The following is a 19,635-nucleotide window of genomic DNA, read 5'->3' as shown; positions in this document are numbered from 1 at the left end:
CAATAAGGTGTATAATATTCTCTATATGGGAAAATATCCAGCCAAATCCTGTGTACATCTCATCAATTACAAAAGAAAAAAAAAGGAGATAAGGAGGTGCAAAAATGGATTAAAATGTTTATAAACAGGATCTGGACTAGTTGCCAATAAGTGAAGGTGTGAAAATATTGATGCAATTTAATGAAGCAATTACCTGGGATTAGAAAGCCTTTTCCAGCTGCTAAAAGTCACTCATGTTTCATGCTTGGCTGCTCCTGTAGGTTGATGTTTCAGAAACAATATTTCGATTAGTCTTTCTTTTCATCTCTAATATCTTCTTTTTTCTCTATTTTTCTTCTTATAAAATGATCCGGCTTTTTAAAGTCTGTGGGAGATTTTTAATTAACTTTTTCTTCTCTAAGTGGTAAAAAGGATCCTGCTGATGTGAATGAGTTTGGAGTATAGTCGTGCGTGAAATTCAGTTTTTAGACAATATGTCCTCTCTGTGTCAAGTTTTCTTTCTGGTCTAAATAATGGGAGTTAAAAGGTGCCACACAGCTTGATTTACATGGGACATAAAGAGGTGCAGGTTGTATCATGGAGTAAATGTGGTAAATATTAGTAAACGGGAAATAATATCTGTAATAATATAGGAAAATTACCTAATATGAAATAACAATAATGACTTTAAATGGAGCCTGTCCTCTTTCAATATTAAACTGCCCCCAATCTCTTATTAGTGATGCAATGTGCACCACTAGAGCCTGCTTTACACACTTCAATAGATCTTTCAATCCGTCGTCGGGGTCAAGTTGTAAGTGACGCACATCCGGCATCGTTCGTGACGTATTTGCGTGTGAAACCTACATGCGATCAAGATTGAACGAAAATACGGTGATCGCATACACGTCGTTTATTCCTCATACATTGGACGTTTTGTTGTACGAAACTAGTGAATTGTAACGTGTGACATCCCTCATACGATTTTGGTGTCTGAGGCTATGTGCGCAGGTGTGCGCTCTGCACCGCAGCTTAACAAAGGTCTGCTTCAGAGCGCAGCTGAAAAGCTGCGTTCTGAAGCGCCTCACAATGTCTGTCATTCACTAATCTCTGTCAGTCCGTCACTATCTCTGTCCCTCTCTCTCTGTCCATGTCAGTCTATCCCCCTCTCTCATATACTCACCGATCCCCGATCCCCGGCGCTGCACGGCATTCACACTGCTCTGGCGGCTTTTACTGTTTTGAAAAAGCCGGCCGCCCATTAAACAATTTCGTATTCCCTGCTTACCCCGCCCACCGTCGCCTATGATTGGTTACAGTGAGACACGCCCCCCACGCTGAGTGACAGGTGTCACACTGCACCCAATCACAGCAGCCGGTGGGCGTGTCTATACTGTGCATTGAAATAAATAATTAAATAATTAAAAAAAACGGCGTGCGGTCCCCATCAATTTTAATACCAGCCAGATAAAGCCATACGGCTGAAGGCTGGTATTCTCAGGATGGGGAGCTCCACGTTATGGGGAGCCCCCCACCCTAACAATATCAGCCAACAGCCGCCCAGAATTGCCGCATACATTATATGCGACAGTTCTGGGACTGTACCCGGCTCTTCCCGATTTGCCCTGGTGCGTTGGCAAATCAAGGTAATAAGGAGTTATTGGCAGCCCATAGCTGCCAATAAGTCCTAGATTAATCATGTCAGGCGTCTATGAGACACCTTCCATGATTAATCTGTAAGTTACAGTAAATAAACACACACACCCGAAAAATCCTTTATTAGAAATGAAAACACAAACATACACCCTGGTTATCCACTTTAATCAGCCCCAAAAAGCCCTCCTTGTCCGGCGTAATCCAGGATGATCCAGCGTCGCTTCCACCGCAGCAGCATGGAGGTGACCGGAGCTGCAGCAGACACAGCCGCTCCGGTCACCTCCACGCAGGTAATGAAGACAGCCGCGCGATCAGCTGCTGTCACTGAGGTTACCCGCTGTCACTGGATCCAGCGGTGGATCCAGCGGTGACAGCGGGTAACCTCAGTGACAGGTCAGCTGATCGCGCTGCTGTCTTCATTACCTGCGTGGAGGTGACCGGAGCGGCTGTGACTGCTGCAGCTCCGGTCACCTCCATTCAGCTGCGGTGGAAGCGACGCTGGATCATCCTGGATTACGCCGGACAAGGAGGGCTTTTTGGGGCTGATTAAAGTGGATAACCAGGGTGTATGTTTGTGTTTTCATTTCTAATAAAGGATTTTTCGGGTGTGTGTGTTTATTTACTGTAACTTACAGATTAATCATGGAAGGTGTCTCATAGACGCCTGACATGATTAATCTAGGACTTATTGGCAGCTATGGGCTGCCAATAACTCCTTATTACCCCGATTTGCCAACGCACCAGGGCAAATCGGGAAGAGCCGGGTACAGTCCCAGAACTGTCGCATATAATGTATGCGGCAATTCTGGGCGGCTGTTGGCTGATATTGTTAGGGTGGGGGGCTCCCCATAACGTGGAGCTCCCCATCCTGAGAATACCAGCCTTCAGCCGTATGGCTTTATCTGGCTGGTATTAAAATTGGGGGGGACCGCACGCCGTTTTTTTTAATTATTTAATTATTTATTTCAATGCACAGTATAGACACCCCCACCGGCTGCTGTGATTGGGTGCAGTGTGACACCTGTCACTCAGCGTGGGGGGCGTGTCTCACTGTAACCAATCATAGGCGCCGGTGGGCGGGGTAAGCAGGGAATACGAAATTGTTTAATGGGCGGCCGGCATTTTCAAAACAGTAAAAGCCGCCAGACCAGTGTGAATGCCGTGCAGCGCCGGGGATCGGGGATCGGTGAGTATATGAGAGAGGGCTGCTCAATTCAGTTACTCAGGAGATTAGCGGTCACCGGTGAATCCTTCACTGGTGACCGCTAATCAGGACGTGACACAGACAGAGCCGCAGCATGACAATGAAGTCGGGTGAGGTTCACCCGAGTTCATTCTGACAGTGCGGCTCTGTCTGTGTCTGCTGTCATCTGCCATTCAGCTCTGCTACATGGCTGTCTGTGTCTGCTGTCAGCGGCCATGTAGCAGGGCTGAATGGCAGATGACATAGTAAAAACGCATCCCTACACATTACACACGCTTGGCAAGTCAATAAATAAAAAAAAAAAAAGGTGCCCAATGCATACGTCACAGAACACATGATCCAAAGGATCGCACACAAAATTGATCAATTTAACATAGACTACTAACGCACGTGTGACAGCAAATGAACGACCAACGTGAAATCTCATAGATCCCGTATGCAACCTGGGCGTGTCACATCGCATACGAGATCGCATACCTAATTGTAAGGTGTAAAGCTGGCTTAACATGATATTTTCAAACAAAAGTTCCCTGTATTTATAATTAAAAAAAACACTTTTTATGCTCATGTACACACGTGGTCAAAATAGCTGGTGCCCCTCGTTTAATGAAAGAAAAACACACAATGGTCACAGAAATAACTTAAATCTGACAAAAGTAATAAATAAAAAATCTATGAAAATGAACAAATGAAAGTCAGACATTGCTGCTTTTCTGCTTCCACAGAATTTTTAAAAAAAATAAAACGCATGAAATCGGCCTGGACAGAAATGATAGTACCCGTAACTTAATATTTTGGTGCACAACCTTTTGAGGCAATCACTACAATCAAACGATTCCTGTAACTGTCAGTGAGACTTCTGCACCTCTCCACAGGTATTTTGGCCCAGTCTACAAGAGCAAACTGCTCCAGTTGTTTAATGTTTGAAGGTTGCCATTTCCAGACGGCATGTAGCACATCCCCACCGGGGCCTGGCGGCTACTTGTTATCAGGCCGTGGTTCTGTCCTGGGATACTGCGGTGGCTGGGTCCGGTTCCGTGACCCTGGCAATGTCGTTTTAATAAAGATGGTGGTTGTGGGGTAATATTTACATTGAGATGTCATGACGCCACCTGTGGTATGAGGCAAGGTAGGAGCCGCTGCTGTTCAGTTCTCCCTGGGGTTGGTGGTGACGCAGCAGAGATGGAATAGCTCTCCTTAGGTAGAGCTGGGCCCCACAGCTGTTGGGGGTATATGTCTATAATGGCAGGGCGCAGGGCCGGAGGCGCAGGGAATAACTGGACGACACAGGGATGCAGTCACAAGGTCTTTACTCACAGTTCAGAGTTCTAGGTTAGCACATCCATACAAATGCTGCCTTTGCAGTGCCAGGTCCTGCTGTGATGGGCTCCAGCTGATCCCAGATAGTTCGGAGGCACAACCCGGTACACCCTTCTGTGTCACTTTCCTGGTCGTCTTTCTGTGCTGACCTCTCCCGCCTGTCTCGCGCCTGCACACACAGAGCCCCAAGCCAGTGTCCGCGCGCCCTCTCGTGTGGCTTGAAGCTCTATCCCTTTCATCCTATGTGGTCACCTTTTCTCTGGATGTGTGTGGATTTGGCTTCGGCACTTGAAGTAACCTCAGTCTCCAGTTAGGCTGAGTCTTGAAGTTCTCCACTAGTTGAGGGGCTGGTCCCTTCTGCGGCAAAGTCCCTCTACTCCGGTATGTTGTATGTGGAATGAGGCCACGGCAGTATGGTCACTTCCTGTGGCCTCTAGGACCCTTTTTGTTGTGTGCCTGGGCTGAGCTGCTGAAGCTCCAGACCACAGGTCTTGACTCCTCTACTGCTCCTTATCGACTGACTAACTTTCTACAGGCTGCTCCCACTAAATAGACTCCACCCCCCAGCTTGGCCTTGGACTGTCACTAGGCCCTTACCATGGTCTGATGAGGTGTTGCTGAGTGAGAGTGTCTGTGTTTTGTGTATACTGGTTTGTGACCCCCTCCTTACCCGGGAATGGGATACTACACCTAAGGCTGAGATGCAGTACTTCTGTGGTGACTGAAGCCTCAGGGGCGCCACACATGTTTCAGCTCTTTCCAAAGATGCTCAGTAGGATTTAGATCAGGGCTCATACAAGGCCACTTCAGAATAGTCCAATGTTTTCCTCTTAGCCATTCTTGGGTGTTTTTAGCAGGTGTGTTTTGGTTATTATCCTGTTGCAAGACCCATGACCTGCGACTGAGACCAAGCTTTGAGACACTGGGCAACACATTTCTCTCTAGAATCCCCTGATAGTTTTGAGATTTCATTGTACCCTGCACAGATTCAAGACATCCTATGCCAGATACAGCAAAGCAGCCCCAGAACATAACAGAGCCTCCTCTATGTTTCACATTAGGGACAGTGTTCTTTTCTTGATATGCTTCATTTTTCCATCTTTGAACATAAAGCTGATATGCCTTGCTAAAAAGTTCTATTTTTGTCTCATCTGTTCATAGGACATTCTCCCAAAAAGCTTTGTGACTTGTCAACATGTATTTTGGCAAATTCCAGTCTGGCTTTTTTATGATTATTTTCAACAATGGTGTCCTCCTTGGTCATCTTCCATGTAGTCCACCTTGGCTCAAACAATGATGGATGCTGCGATCTGACCCTGATGTTCCTTGAGCTTGAAGTTCACCTTTAATCTCTTTAGAAGTTAGAAGGCTCTTTTGTTGCCATTCGTATTATCCGTCTCTTTGATTTGTCATCAATTTTCCTCCTGCGACCATATCCAGGGAGGTTGGCTACAGTCCCATGGATCTTAAATTTCTGAATAATATCTGAAACTGTAGTCACAGGAACATCAAGCTACTTGGAGATGGTCTTATAACCTTTACCTTTAACATGCTTGTCTATAATTTTCTTTCCACTCTCCTGAGACAACTCTTTCCTTTGCTTCCTCTGGTCCATGTTGAGTGTGATGCTGATACAATTGAAAGCAATTATGATAGAGGGAGCGGTGCGCTGCCTCTCTCATCATTCTCCTGCAGGGTTTGTCTGCGCTCTATCTCCAACAGCTCAGTACAGCGCGATGACGTCATTACTGTGCACTCCAGTGAGCATTGCTGTCAGTGCGTCAGATTAGTGGACACACTGAGAAGACCAAAGCAGCGGGGCAATGAGGAAAAGTGAGTATGTATTATTCATGGTGGCCACACAACTATGGGGCTGCATTAAACGATCTGGGGGCTGCATAATGTTGTTTCATGGGGGCTACATAATGCTGCTACATGGGGGCTGCATAAAGCTGCTACATGGGGGCTACATAATGCTGCTACATGCGGGCTGCATAATACTATATGGAGGAATATGGGGGCGTCATAACCCTATATGGTGGAATATAAGGCTGCGTTATATTATGTGGAGCAATCTAGGGTGCATTATATTATATGGAGCAATATTTAGTGCGTTTTCTATATGGAGGACTATGGGGACTGCATATTACTACATGGAGTAATATGAGGCTGCATTTAATTATGTGGAGCAATATGGGTGCTTTATGTTATATGGTAAAATGTGGGGGCTGCATACTTCTATACCCCCAGAACTGTATGTCTCCTCCACCCCAGGGCTGTATACCTCCAAGAGCTCTATGTCCCTTCCACCCCAGTGCTGTATACCTCCAAGAGCTCTATGTCCCTTCCACCCCAGTGCTGTATACCCCCCAGAGCTGTATATCTTCTTCCACCCCAGTGCTGTATACCCCTCAGAACTTTGTCTCCCCCCCCGCAGCTGTATGCCCCTCCATTGCTGTATGCCCCCCTCCTCACTAATGTGTATGCCCCCCAGTAATGTGTATGTCCCAAGCCTCTCCTGTGCTGTATATACAGCAGTGTCAGTGTGCTCTGTGTGCAGTCATATCTCTTAGTGACGGCCACCAATAAGCTCAGCACAGCCACACGCCCTGGAGGAGCTGGACGGGAGACAAGCGGGGGAGGTGAGAGAGGCTGCTGCTAATATATCTCTGTGTGTATGCATGATGTGTGTCTATGTATGTCAGTGCATATGACTGTGTATGGATTTGTCTATTTATATGTGTTTTTCTGTATGTGTATGTATGCTTGTATGTGTATGTATCTGTATGTGCGTGGCTGCTTGTGCATGGGGCCCACTGAGCCTCTTTCACTTATGGTGCCCAAAGACCTGGAGCCGGCCCTGTTGCTGTCTACACAGTGCATCTTTTCTTGTCTGCATCTTGGCTGCGCTTTTGAAGATGCAGCCAAGAGGCAGCATGTCAATTCTTTTTGCGTTTTTCCAACATTTTTGAGCCCTTCCAGTCAATAATTTGGCTTAAAAAACACATTGGGCAAAATGCGGAAAAAACAAGTCAAAAACGCTGCATCTTTGTGGTTACAAAAGTCGCACTGTGCCTTAATGTTTTCTATTAACATACAGTTAGGTCCAGAAATATTTGGACAGTGACAAAAGTTTTGTTATTATAGCTGTTTACAAAAACATGTTCAGAAATATAATTATATATATATAATATGGGCTGAAAGTGCACACTCCCAGCTGCAATATGAGAGTTTTCACATCCAAATCGGAGAAAGGGTTTAGGAATCATAGCTCTGTAATGCATAGCCTCCTCTTTTTAAAGGGACCAAAAGTAATTGGACAAGGGACTCTAAGGGCTGCAATTAACTCTGAAGGCGTCTCCCTCGTTAACCTGTAATCAATGAAGTAGTTAAAAGGTCTGGGGTTGATTACAGGTGTGTGGTTTTGCTTTTGGAAGCTGTTGCTGTGACCAGACAACATGCGGTCTAAGGAACTCTCAATTGAGGTGAAGCAGAACATCCTGAGGCTGAAAAAAAGAAAAAATCCATCAGAGAGATAGCAGACATGCTTGGAGTAGCAAAATCAACAGTCGGGTACATTCTGAGAAAAAAGGAATTGACTGGTGAGCTTGGGAACTCAAAAAGGCCTGGGCGTCCACGGATGACAACAGTGGTGGATGATCGCCGCATACTTTCTTTGGTGAAGAAGAACCCGTTCACAACATCAACTGAAGTCCAGAACACTCTCAGTGAAGTAGGTGTATCTGTCTCTAAGTCAACAGTAAAGAGAAAACTCCATGAAAGTAAATACAAAGGGTTCACATCTAGATGCAAACCATTCATCAATTCCAAAAATAGACAGGCCAGAGTTAAATTTGCTGAAAAACACCTCATGAAGCCAGCTCAGTTCTGGAAAAGTATTCTATGGACAGATGAGACAAAGATCAACCTGTACCAGAATGATGGGAAGAAAAAAGTTTGGAGAAGAAAGGGAACGGCACATGATCCAAGGCACACCACATCCTCTGTAAAACATGGTGGAGGCAACGTGATGGCATGGGCATGCATGGCTTTCAATGGCACTGGGTCACTTGTGTTTATTGATGACATAACAGCAGACAAGAGTAGCCAGATGAATTCTGAAGTGTACCGGGATATACTTTCAGCCCAGTTTCAGCCAAATGCCGCAAAGTTGATCGGACGGCGCTTCATAGTACAGATGGACAATGACCCCAAGCATACAGCCAAAGCTACCCAGGAGTTCATGAGTGCAAAAACGTGGAACATTCTGCAATGACCAAGTCAATCACCAGATCTTAACCCAATTGAGCATGCATTTCACTTGCTCAAATCCAGACTTAAGACGGAAAGACCCACAAACAAGCAAGACCTGAAGGCTGCGGCTGTAAAGGCCTGGCAAAGCATTAAGAAGGAGAAAACCCAGCGTTTGGTGATGTCCATGGGTTCCAGACTTAAGGCAGTGATTGCCTCCAAAGGATTTGCAACAAAATATTGAAAATAAAAATATTTTGTTTGGGTTTGGTTTATTTGTCCAATTACTTTTGACCTCCTAAAATGTGGAGTGTTTGTAAAGAAATGTGTACAATTCCTACAATTTCTATCAGATATTTTTGTTCAAACCTTCAAATTAAGCGTTACAATCTGCACTTGAATTCTGTTGTAGAGGTTTCATTTCAAATCCAATGTGGTGGCATGCAGAGCCCAACTCGCGAAAATTGTGTGACTGTCCAAATATTTCTGGACCTAACTGTATATGCATGTCCAGAGATGAATCCTCGTCCGCCCGGTGGGCGTCGGGAAATGTGGCGTACGACCAGACCAGACCACCCCGGTGTCACTCGGGGGCCCGAGTTCTTCTAATAGTGGCCCCAGCCCTTGGACGGTGGTAAGCCAGTAGCGGCCCCCGGCGTGACGGGACTCAGAACTCGATCTCATAGGAGTCAGGTTGTTTGTGAATGCAGCCCAAAGCAGCTGGTAAACTCCGTCTAAAGGCCGCTTTACACTCTGCGATCTCGCTAGCGAGATCGCTAGCGTGCGTACCCGCCCCCATCATTTGTGCGCCACGGGGAAATTGCTGCCCGTGGCATACAAAATCGCACGGACCCATCACACTACTTACCTGCCTAGCGACGTCGCTGTGACCGGCAAACCGCCTCCTTTCTAAGGGGGCGGTTCGTTCGGCTTCACAGCAACATCACTAAGCGGCCACCCAATCGAAGCGGAGGGGCGGAGATGAGCGGGCCGAACATTCCACCCACCTCCTTCCTTCCGCATTGACGGCAGCCGCAGGTAAGGTGAGGTTCCTCGTTCCTGCGGTGTCACAGATAGCGATGTGTGCTGCCGCAGGAACGACGAACTACATCGTACCTGCAGCAGCAACGATAATTGGGAATAGGGGAGCATGTCAACGATTAGCGATTTTGCACGTTTTTGTGACGATTTAAAATCGCTCATAGGTGTCACATGCAATGACATTGCTAACGCGGCCGGATGTGCGTCGCAAATTCCGTGACCCCAACGACATCGCTTTAGCGATGGCGTAGCGTGTAAAGCGGCCTTAAGGCTAAATACTGGCGCGAGACTTGTATGCATGCTGATCTACATGCTTAGACCCGGATGTATGTGTCTCATAGTCCTATTTTCCTCATTAAAGCAGTTGTCCGACATTAGCTTACCAAACATTTTTGAGTTTATCTGTGCTGTATTGTCATATAAAACACCCCTACATTGTTATTTTTTGTTTTCTAACTTTTGTTCCTCTTGAATTATCCCTTTATTCTCTGCAGCTCCTTGTTTACATTTAGCTCCAGCAAATTGACCTCTTCCTGTGCCAAACCTCACAGATAGAGCTGGCACCGCCCGCCTCAGTGTCCAGGCTCGCCGCCTGCCCGCCCTCACTGTCCAGCCTCGCCCCCTGCCCGCCCCCTGCACACACATTCCCTGTCAGTATTCTGCCCCAGCACCTGACCTGTTATCACTCTAGCATTGGAAATAACAGCCCCACATCAGGCTCTGCGCCCTCCACACACATCGGGCTCTGTGCCCCCCACACACATCGGGCTCTGCGCCCCCCACACACATCGAGCTCTGCGCCCCCCACACACATCGGGCTCTGCAACACCCCCCCCACACACACACACACACAAACAGCGCTCTGTACCGACCCCCCCCAATCATTCTGTACCGACCCCTACCCTCATAGGGAACACGTGTAGGCTACATTCACATGATCGTTCCGTTTTTGCGGTCCGCAAAAAAAAGGTTCATTTTTCACGGATGCATCCGTGTCATCTGTGTGCCTTCCGTTTTTTTACAGACCACAAAAAACGGAAGCAGCAAGAAAGATAAATAGATGAGTAGATATAGAGATGGATAGATAGATAGATATAGAGACAGAGATAGAGGGATAAATGAATGGGATAGATAGACAGATAGATAATAGATGAGAAAGACCTACATATTGTCCCTCCCCCCTGCATATTCTAAGCTGGCACCCTTTAGTGACTTTCATGTGGCACTAAAGGGTGCTTAGTCTTGTATTTAGCCAAAAAATAAATAATTAAAAAAACGACGTGGGGTCCCCCCTATCTTTTGTAGCCAGCTAGAGTAAAGCAGACGGCTGCAGCCTACAAACCACAGCTGGCAGCTTAACTTTGGCTGGTAATCCAAAACAGAGGGCACCTCACGCTGTTATTTTAAATTATATAAATAATTTAAAACAAAAAACGTGGGCTCCCCCCCAAATTGGATCACCAGCCAAGGTAAAGCGGACAGCTGTGGTCTGGTATTCTCAGACTAGGGAGGTCCACTGTTATTGGACACTCCCCAGCCTAAAAATAGCAGGCTACAGCCGCCCCAGAAGTGGCGCATCCATTAGATGTGCCAATCCTGGCGCTTCGCCCCAACTCATCCCGTTGCCCTGGTGCGGTGGCAAATGGGGTAATATACGGGTTGATGCCAGATGTGTAATGTCACCAGGCATCAAGCCCTGGGGTTAGTGATGTCACGCGTCTATCAGATACCCGACATCACCAACCCAGTCAGTAATAAAAAAAATAAATAGACAACAAAAAAAGATTTATTTGAAAAAACACTCCCCAAAACATTCCCTCTTTCACCAATTTATTGAAAAGAACAATAAAATCCGGGTCCGGCGTAATCCAATAAGGGGGTCCCATGACGATCCGTACCATAGTCACTGTCCCAGTCAATGAAGAACAGAATGTTCCCCATTGGCTGGGAGAGTAGTGCAGTGACCTGAGCTAACATCAATAGGTCAGCCCAGGTCACTGCAGGTGATGGCGAGCGGTGCTGTCAGGAGGTTAGATGAGATCATTACCTGCAGTGACAATCTCCTGCTTTACTGACGTCAGCGCCGTCACTGACTTCTATGCCCGCCACGTTCTCAGCAGTATCGCGAGAGCCCGTGACGTCACCGCTAGTGACAGTCTCGGGCCGCCCGCAAGACGTGACAAGAGAACGCCGCGGGCATAGGCGGCAGTGACAGCGGTGAAGTCGGCAGAGGAAAAGATCATCACAGGAGGTAATGATCTCATCTAACCTCCTGCCAGCAGCGCTCGTGATCCCCGCGGCTGCACGCACTGTGAGAAGCTGCTGATACACTGCAGTGCGAGCAGCCGCGAGGCTAGCAGGGAGCGGGACACAGACTGCACAGCCACTCCTGCTATCCTAAGCACTGTAAGCAAGGGGCCCAGTGCTGGCGGTGACACCGTGGGCGGAGAGAGTACGGGGTGCGGGGGAATGTGTGGGAGGGTGCAGGAAAGGGAGCGGTGACTCCATGCACTGTACCCGCCCAGCAGGGCGGCAACAAGCTGTTCCCAGATTTGCATGTCAACATGGTCCTGCCCATGTTGACATGAAATGACCGGAAGCAGCAAAATCGTGGCAGGAGCGGTCACATGACCACTCTGAGCTGGGGGAGAGGGGCTGACAGTAGTGCAGGTAAGTGGTCACTATCTACTTACCTGCCCCAATGTAGCCCAATAGGGTAATAATAAAAAAAAAGTCAAAATAAGCCGGATAACCCCTTTAAGAGTTTTTCAACATTCACATCTATGTTCTCATTTAGTGTGAATGGTCTATTATCTAAGGCCAATCACACTTTCACATTGTTCTTGCTATCCTTCTGCCAACCAATAACATCCCTTCTGGCCGCCTGGCTGGATGTCATGCCGTACATTAGTACACAATATCCTGGGCAGAAACTGTCAACCATTGGTGTCACATTCAGTCTCGTGAGCAGATGTGACGTCCACTACATCCCCATTGTCAATAACTTGCCGCCCGCAGATGTTGTTAAAGGGGCGGTCGGGGGCCTTGTTAGTCATAGCAGAGCCTGCTGTTCGGCTGCAGCGCAGCCCAGTGTTCTTCCTCTGCATCCCAACTGCCATTGTAGGGCAATACAGTAATACATTTTATTCATGCACCACAAGCACTGACACTGTTACAGATTCTTTCAAAGTTCTTTACTTGTCAACTTCAAAAACAGTCTTTTATCTCGCCAGAGGAGTGCACATTTTTGTTCCCCGAAGGGGTTACCATTAGCAACGGATAATTCATACATTTTGCCAGTAGACCTCCAGGGTGGGATCTCTTCCGGCCACCACACCCATTTTCTTCCAGCCTCCGCCCGCCACACCTCTCTGTACAGCAACGGGTGGGTCTGCTTCCTCATCTGCACAACTCTCTCTGATGCACACGGGGGCTGGCAGCACTGTGGAGACGCCCTTGATGGGCCTGCTTCTTTTCCCACACTGAGGCAGCCATTTCAGTTCTCTTCAGCTGCACTTTCGCGATGGCGCTCCACTTTACTTTCGGTTTGCAAGCAGGGCCTTGTTTTCCAGGGCACGCAAAGTGATCCTGCTGACTATGGCAAATATTAAAGTGGCGGTTGGGGGCCTTGTTAGTCATAGCAGAGCCTGCTGTTCGGCTGCAGCGCAGCCCAGTGTTCTTCCTCTGCATCCCAACTGCCACTTTAGTACAATACAGTAATAAGCATACTTTTTCTACAAGCACTGACACTGTCACAGGTTCTTTCAACCAAACTTCTTTACTTGTCAACTTCAAAAACAGTCTTTTATCTCGCCAGAGGAGGGCACATTTTTGTTCCCCGAAGGGGTTACCATTAGCAACAGATAATTCATACATTTTTTTTGTCGATCGCTTCTGTGATACTCAGGCTCCTGTTGGGGTCCCTAAGCTTCTCATCCTCTCCTTCAGCTTTATTGTTCCGGTCAGTCAGGACTAGAGTTGAGCGCGGTTCGTGGTTCTCCAGTTCGCGGTTCGAGTGATTTTGGGGGGTCTTCTAGATCGAACTAGAACTCAAGCTTTTTGCTAAAAGCTCTATAGCTCGAGTTACGTTCGAGAACGGTTCTAGCAGCAAAAAGCCAAGCTGGCTTTTCGTTGTAATAGTGTAAGTCACTCTGTGACTCACACTGTTATGAAATTTCAGCGTATAGTCTGCGGGGACTGCGCGTTCAGATCACTGCTGCTGGGATAATGGCGATCACAATTTTTTTTTTTCTGTCTTCATTCCCTAAGCGCGCGAGTAGTGGGGCGGGCCAGCATGTCAGCCAATCCCAGACACACACACAGCTAAGTGGACTTTTTGCCAGACAAGCAAGGGCATGTGTCATAGGCTGTCCATGTCACATGTCCCTGCATTATAAAAACGGGTATCTGCCCGTCTGGACGCCATTATCTGCCTTCTGCGTCTGGGTGTCAGTCACCGCTGGCGCAGCTCCTGTCACCGATCCTGTTGTGTACGCTCTAGACACAGCGCTATACAGAATAGGGATAGAAGTTTCTTTCAGCCCTTGTAAGGGCTAATTACAGCAGGCTCCGAGCCATAGGTGACAGTCAGGTCCGTGGAAATAGTTTTTAACAGCTACAGATAACAGCGTCTGTGTAGCTAAGCTTAGGGACTTCCTTGCTGCATTTCACCATTAAGAGGGATAGAAAGTGAGGCTTCCTTTCCTCTACACTGACCCACAACCCGGCCACTGTACCCTCCTGCCCTTTTTAGCAAAGCCATTTTAATTGCTGAGTGCTGCCAGTTAGTGGCATCCTAAAAGTGGCTGTTGGACTTCATTAGTGTCCCACTGGTGCAAAGCTATTTGCAGCACCTCTGCATTGCACACTCAAACTCATTTTTACTAAGCTATTAGAATAGCAAACTGTGCTGCCAGTTTAAGGGCCATAGTTGCATTGGATAGTTATTGTTGTTTATTCTGCTATCAATAAAGGTACACCACCTCTCAATTTTTACTAACACATTTTAAGTGCACAATCTTGTCGCAATATAAATAAGTGGCAAAATGACAGATGCTGGTGGAAAGGAGAACAGGCGTGTTGGAAAAGGAAATAAAAAGGGTTTGTCCGTGGGGAAGGTGGCAAAGCTCCATTAACATCTGCTGAAGATAGGCCATCTTCCAGCAAAAGTAAGATGTCTACTACTTTCCGTGGACAATCAGATGTGCTCCCTTTTTTACAAACACGAACAACTGGAACAAAGGTAGATGATGGCCAAAAAAAGAAAATGCTTGAATGGATCTCAAGTGGTCCAACAAGTGCCCTCTCCGCCCCCTCAACTACCGCATCCAAAAAACACCAGTCCTCGGAGTTGTCATCCCAATCACACTTGCTTTCTCCCAGCTCTCAAGTCTCCATCCGCCCTGCACAGTATGGTGGAACAGAGATGGCTGAGTCTGCAGAGCTGTTCAGTCACACTATAGCCTGGGAATCAGAGGTCTGCTCCCAAGCTACAGTGAGTACAGACCAGGAAATTGTCTGCAGTGATGCCCAGAACCTTTGTGACTCAGATTCAGGCCGTGATGACCAAGTTTCTGAGGATAATGTTGACCCTTATTCACAAACTGAAACACCTGTTGTAATAGACAATGATGAAAATACTGATGACGATGAGAAGCAGATACCAGATTGGGATGACAACTTAAATATTCGTTCAGGGCAGGAAGAGGCTCGGTCTGAGGGTGAGGGGAGTGCAAACACAACGCTTGATGAGAAAGTTCTAGATCCCACCTACTGTCAACCCACAGTCTCATAGCACTTGAGGAGGTCAACAGAGGCGGTGGAGGAGGATGCTACTGACGACGAAGTTACCTTGCGCCTTCCTGGACAGAGGAGGAGTACTGGTAGCACATCTACAACTGCATCCTCAGCCACCACTCTGCCTCTGAGCAGTAGTCGGGGTGGCTCAGCAGGTCGCATGCCCTCTAAGCCTTGCCTAGCCTGGTCCTTTTTTGACCTTGCAAAGGATCGCCCAAATCATGTGATCTGTAAAATTTGTCGGGAATCTGTTAGTAGAGGCAAAAACCTCAGCAGTTTGACAACTTCTTCCATGAATTGTCACATGAATAAATATCATATGTCCCAGTGGGAAGCTCACTGTGCTGCAATGCGGCCTAGCGGAGCGGACCATCCACCGCCTGCCCCTTCCAGTGCATCAGCGCGCTCTTCATCTTCTAGGACTGTGGGGACAGCTGTCACACCTGGTTTTCCATGCACAACTTCCACCACTGTTACCGCAACAGGCAGTTTGCTTGGTAGGGCATCAGTTGGTTTTGAAGGGGAAACAAGTGCGTGTGTACAGCTCTCTCAGACATCGATAGCATCAACGTTGGATGAAGGCAACATCATGTCTATGCCTGCACTTTCCTCACAAACCTGCATTTTTTCAGGGACACCCTACTCACCACTGTCTACACACAGCAGCCAGATCTCTGTCCCTCAGATGTGGACAAATAAAAGGCCATTTCCTGCGACCTATGACAAAGCTAAGAGGTTGACTTAATCCCTCTGTAAGCTCTTGGCTACCGAAATACTGCCTTTCCGCCTGGTGGACACACAGGATTTTAGAGACCTTATGTCTGTCGCTGTGCCCCAGTACCAGATGCCCAGTCGCCATTACTTCTTTAAGAAAGGTGTGCCTGCACTACAACAGCATGTCGCACACAACATCACCGCTTCCTTGAGAAACTCTGTGTGTGAATGGTTGCATTTCACCACGATACTTGGACCAGTAAGCATGGACAGGGACGTTACATGTCGCTGACTGGGCACTGGGTAACTATGGTGATAGATGGTGAAGGGTCTGCTGCACAAGTCTTGCCGTCCCCACGACTTGGGCGTCAATCCTCTGTCTGTCCAAGTTCCTCCATTTTGCCTATCTCATCATTCTCCTGCAGAGTTTGTCTGCGCTCTGTCTCTGACAGTTCAGTACAGCATAGCACGATGACGTCATTACTGTGCGCTCCTGTGAGCTCCTGTGAGCATTGCTCTCAAAGTGTCAGATTAGTGGACACGCGGAGGAGACCAAAGCAGCGGGGCAATGAAGAAAAGTGAGTATGTATTATTCACGGTGGTGACACAACTATGGGGCTGCATTAAACGATCTGGGGGCTGCATAATGCTGCTACATGGGGACTACATAATGCTGCTACATGGGGGCTGCATAAAGGCTGTGTTATATTATGTGAAGCAATCTGGGGTGCATTATATGATATGGAGGAATATTTGGTGCGTTACTCTATATGGAAGACTATGGGGACTGCATATCACTACATGGAGGAATATGCGGGTGCATTATATGGAGTAATATAAGGCTGAATTTAATTATGTGGAGCAATATGGGTGCATTATGTTATATGGTAGATTGTGGGGGCTGCATACTTCTATACCCCCAGACCTGTATGTGTCCTCCACCCCAGTGCTGTATACCTCCCAGAGCTCTATGTCCCTTCCACCCCAGTGCTATATACCCCCTAGAGCTGTATATCCCCTTCCACCCCAGTGCTGTATACCCCTCAGAACTGTGCCGCCCCCATGCCGGACCCGGGGGATCCTGCGGACACTCCGAATGAAAAGGGTTTGGGGGTGGTGGATGTAGGACGTATATGTACGGGCTGGGCAGTACTAGGTTTGTGACGCCACCCAGGGTATGTGGTGAGTTTGGACACCACCGCTGCAGTTACAGGGCACCCGGGGGCAGATGTTGTGCAACAAGTTGTTAATAGAGTTGAGCGCGGTTCGTGGTTCGTGGTTCTCCAGTTCTAGGCTCGAGTGATTTTTGGGCTGTTCGAGATCGAACTAGAACTCGAGCTTTTTGCTAAAAGCTCGATAGTTCTAGATACGTTCGAGAACGGTTCTAGCAGCAAAAAGCAGGGCTTTTTACAGCTACAGTGAGCAGGAGCCATCGCTGGCAGCCTGCCACAAGCTGGTAACCAAGATAAACATCGGGTATCCAAGCAAAGCGCTTTGGTTAGTAACCCGATGTTTATCTTAGTTACGTGCAGGAAGCCCACACTTTCCCGCTCAGCTCGCTCCACCCCCTCCTGCCCGCGGCATGTACACATACATACACATACACAAACACACACACACACACACACATCCACCCCCCCCCCCCGCCCGCCCGCCCGCTCGCTCGCTCGCTCGGCTTACCTGCGGTGATGAAGTCCCGCCATCCCGACCTCAGCGCTGTCACTCACTGTCCTCCATGGCCGCCGCTTGTCACATCACCTATCGCTTCCGACCCGAGACTGACACTGGCGGTGACGTCACGGACCTCTCGCGATACTTGATGTGAAGGCGCCGGTCATTGACCTCAGTGACAGGGGCTGTCAGTGTGCTGGAGATCAGCGCAGGTAATGTACCTCACTGACAGCAGCACTTGTCACCCCCCTGCAGTGACCTGGGCTGACCCATTGATGTTAGCTCAGGTCACTGCACTGCTCTCCCAGCCAATGGGGAACATCCTGCTCTTCATTGACTGGGACAGTGTGCATCGTCATGGCAACCCCTTGGATTACACCAGACCTGGATTTGTTTTTCAATCTAATAAATTGGTTAAAGAGGGAATGTTTTGGGGAGTGTTTTTTCAAATAAAAATGTGTTTGTCGTCTATTTTTTTTTTATTACTGACTGGGTTGGTGATGTCGGGTATCTGATAGACGCCTGACCTCACCAACCCCAGGGCTTGATGCCAGGTGACATTACACATCTGGTATTAACCCCAAATATTACCCCGTTTGCCACCGCACCAGGGCGCGGGATGAGCTGGGGCGAAGCACCAGGATTGGCGCATCTAATGGATGCGCCACTTCTGGGGCGGCTGCGGCCTGCTATTTTTAGGCTGGGGAGATTCCAATAACCATGGACCTCCGTAGTCTGAGAATATCAGGCCCCAGCTGTCTGCTTTACCTTGGCTGGTGATCCAATTTTGGGGGACCCCTACGTGTTTTTTTTTTTAATTATTTATTTAATTTAAAATAACAGCGTGGGGTGCCCTCAGTTTTGGATTACCAGCCAAGGTGAGGTTGCCAGCTGTGGTCTGCAGGCTGCAGCCGTCTGCTTTACCCTAGCTGGCTACAAAACTAGGGGGAACCCTATGTCATTTGTTTTTTCATTTTTTTGGCTAAATACAAAGCTAAGCACCCCTTAGTGCCACATGAAAGGTACCAAAGGGTGTTCCACTTTTTCTCCATTTTTTTCTCCACTTTCTCTCCACTTTTTCTCCACTTTTTCTCCATTTTTTTCTCCACTTATTCTCCACTTTTTCTCCTCTTATTCTCCACTTTTTCTCCACTTTTTCTCCACTTTTTCTCCTCTTATTCTCCACTTTTTCTCCACTTTTTCTCCACTTTTTCTCCATTTTTTTCTCCACTTTCTCTCCACTTTTTTCTCCACTTTTTCTCCTCTTATGCTCCACTTTTTCTCCTCTTAATCTCCACTTTTTCTCCACTTTTTCTCCACTTTTTCTCCACTTTTTTCTCCACTTTTTCTCCTCTTATGCTCCACTTTTTCTCCACTTTTTCTCCACTTTTTCTCCACTTTTTCTCCACTTTTTCTCCTCTTAATCTCCACTTTTTCTCCTCTTATGCTCCACTTTTTCTCCACTTTTTCTCCACTTTTTCTCCACGTTTTCTCCACTTTTTTCTCCACTTTTTCTCCTCTTATGCTCCACTTTTTCTCCACTTTTTCTCCACTTTTTCTCCACTTTTTCTCCACGTTTTCTCCACGTTTTCTCCACTTTTTTCTCCACTTTTTCTCCTCTTATTCTCCACTTTTTCTCCACTTTTTCTCCACTTTTTCTCCACTTTTTCTCCTCTTATGCTCCACTTTTTCTCCACTTTTTCTCCACTTTTTCTCCATTTTTTTCTCCACTTATTCTCCACTTTTTCTCCTCTTATTCTCCACTTTTTCTCCACTTTTTCTCCACTTTTTCTCCTCTTATTCTCCACTTTTTCTCCACTTTTTCTCCACTTTTTCTCCATTTTTTTCTCCACTTTCTCCACTTTTTCTCCACTTTTTTCTCCACTTTTTCTCCTCTTATGCTCCACTTTTTCTCCTCTTAATCTCCACTTTTTCTCCACTTTTTCTCCACTTTTTCTCCACTTTTTTCTCCACTTTTTCTCCTCTTATGCTCCACTTTTTCT

This window comes from Anomaloglossus baeobatrachus, chromosome 3 (genome assembly GCF_048569485.1).
Source record: "Anomaloglossus baeobatrachus isolate aAnoBae1 chromosome 3, aAnoBae1.hap1, whole genome shotgun sequence".
NCBI classification, from domain to species: Eukaryota; Metazoa; Chordata; class Amphibia; order Anura; family Aromobatidae; genus Anomaloglossus; species Anomaloglossus baeobatrachus.
This window is presented reverse-complemented; position numbering follows the sequence as displayed.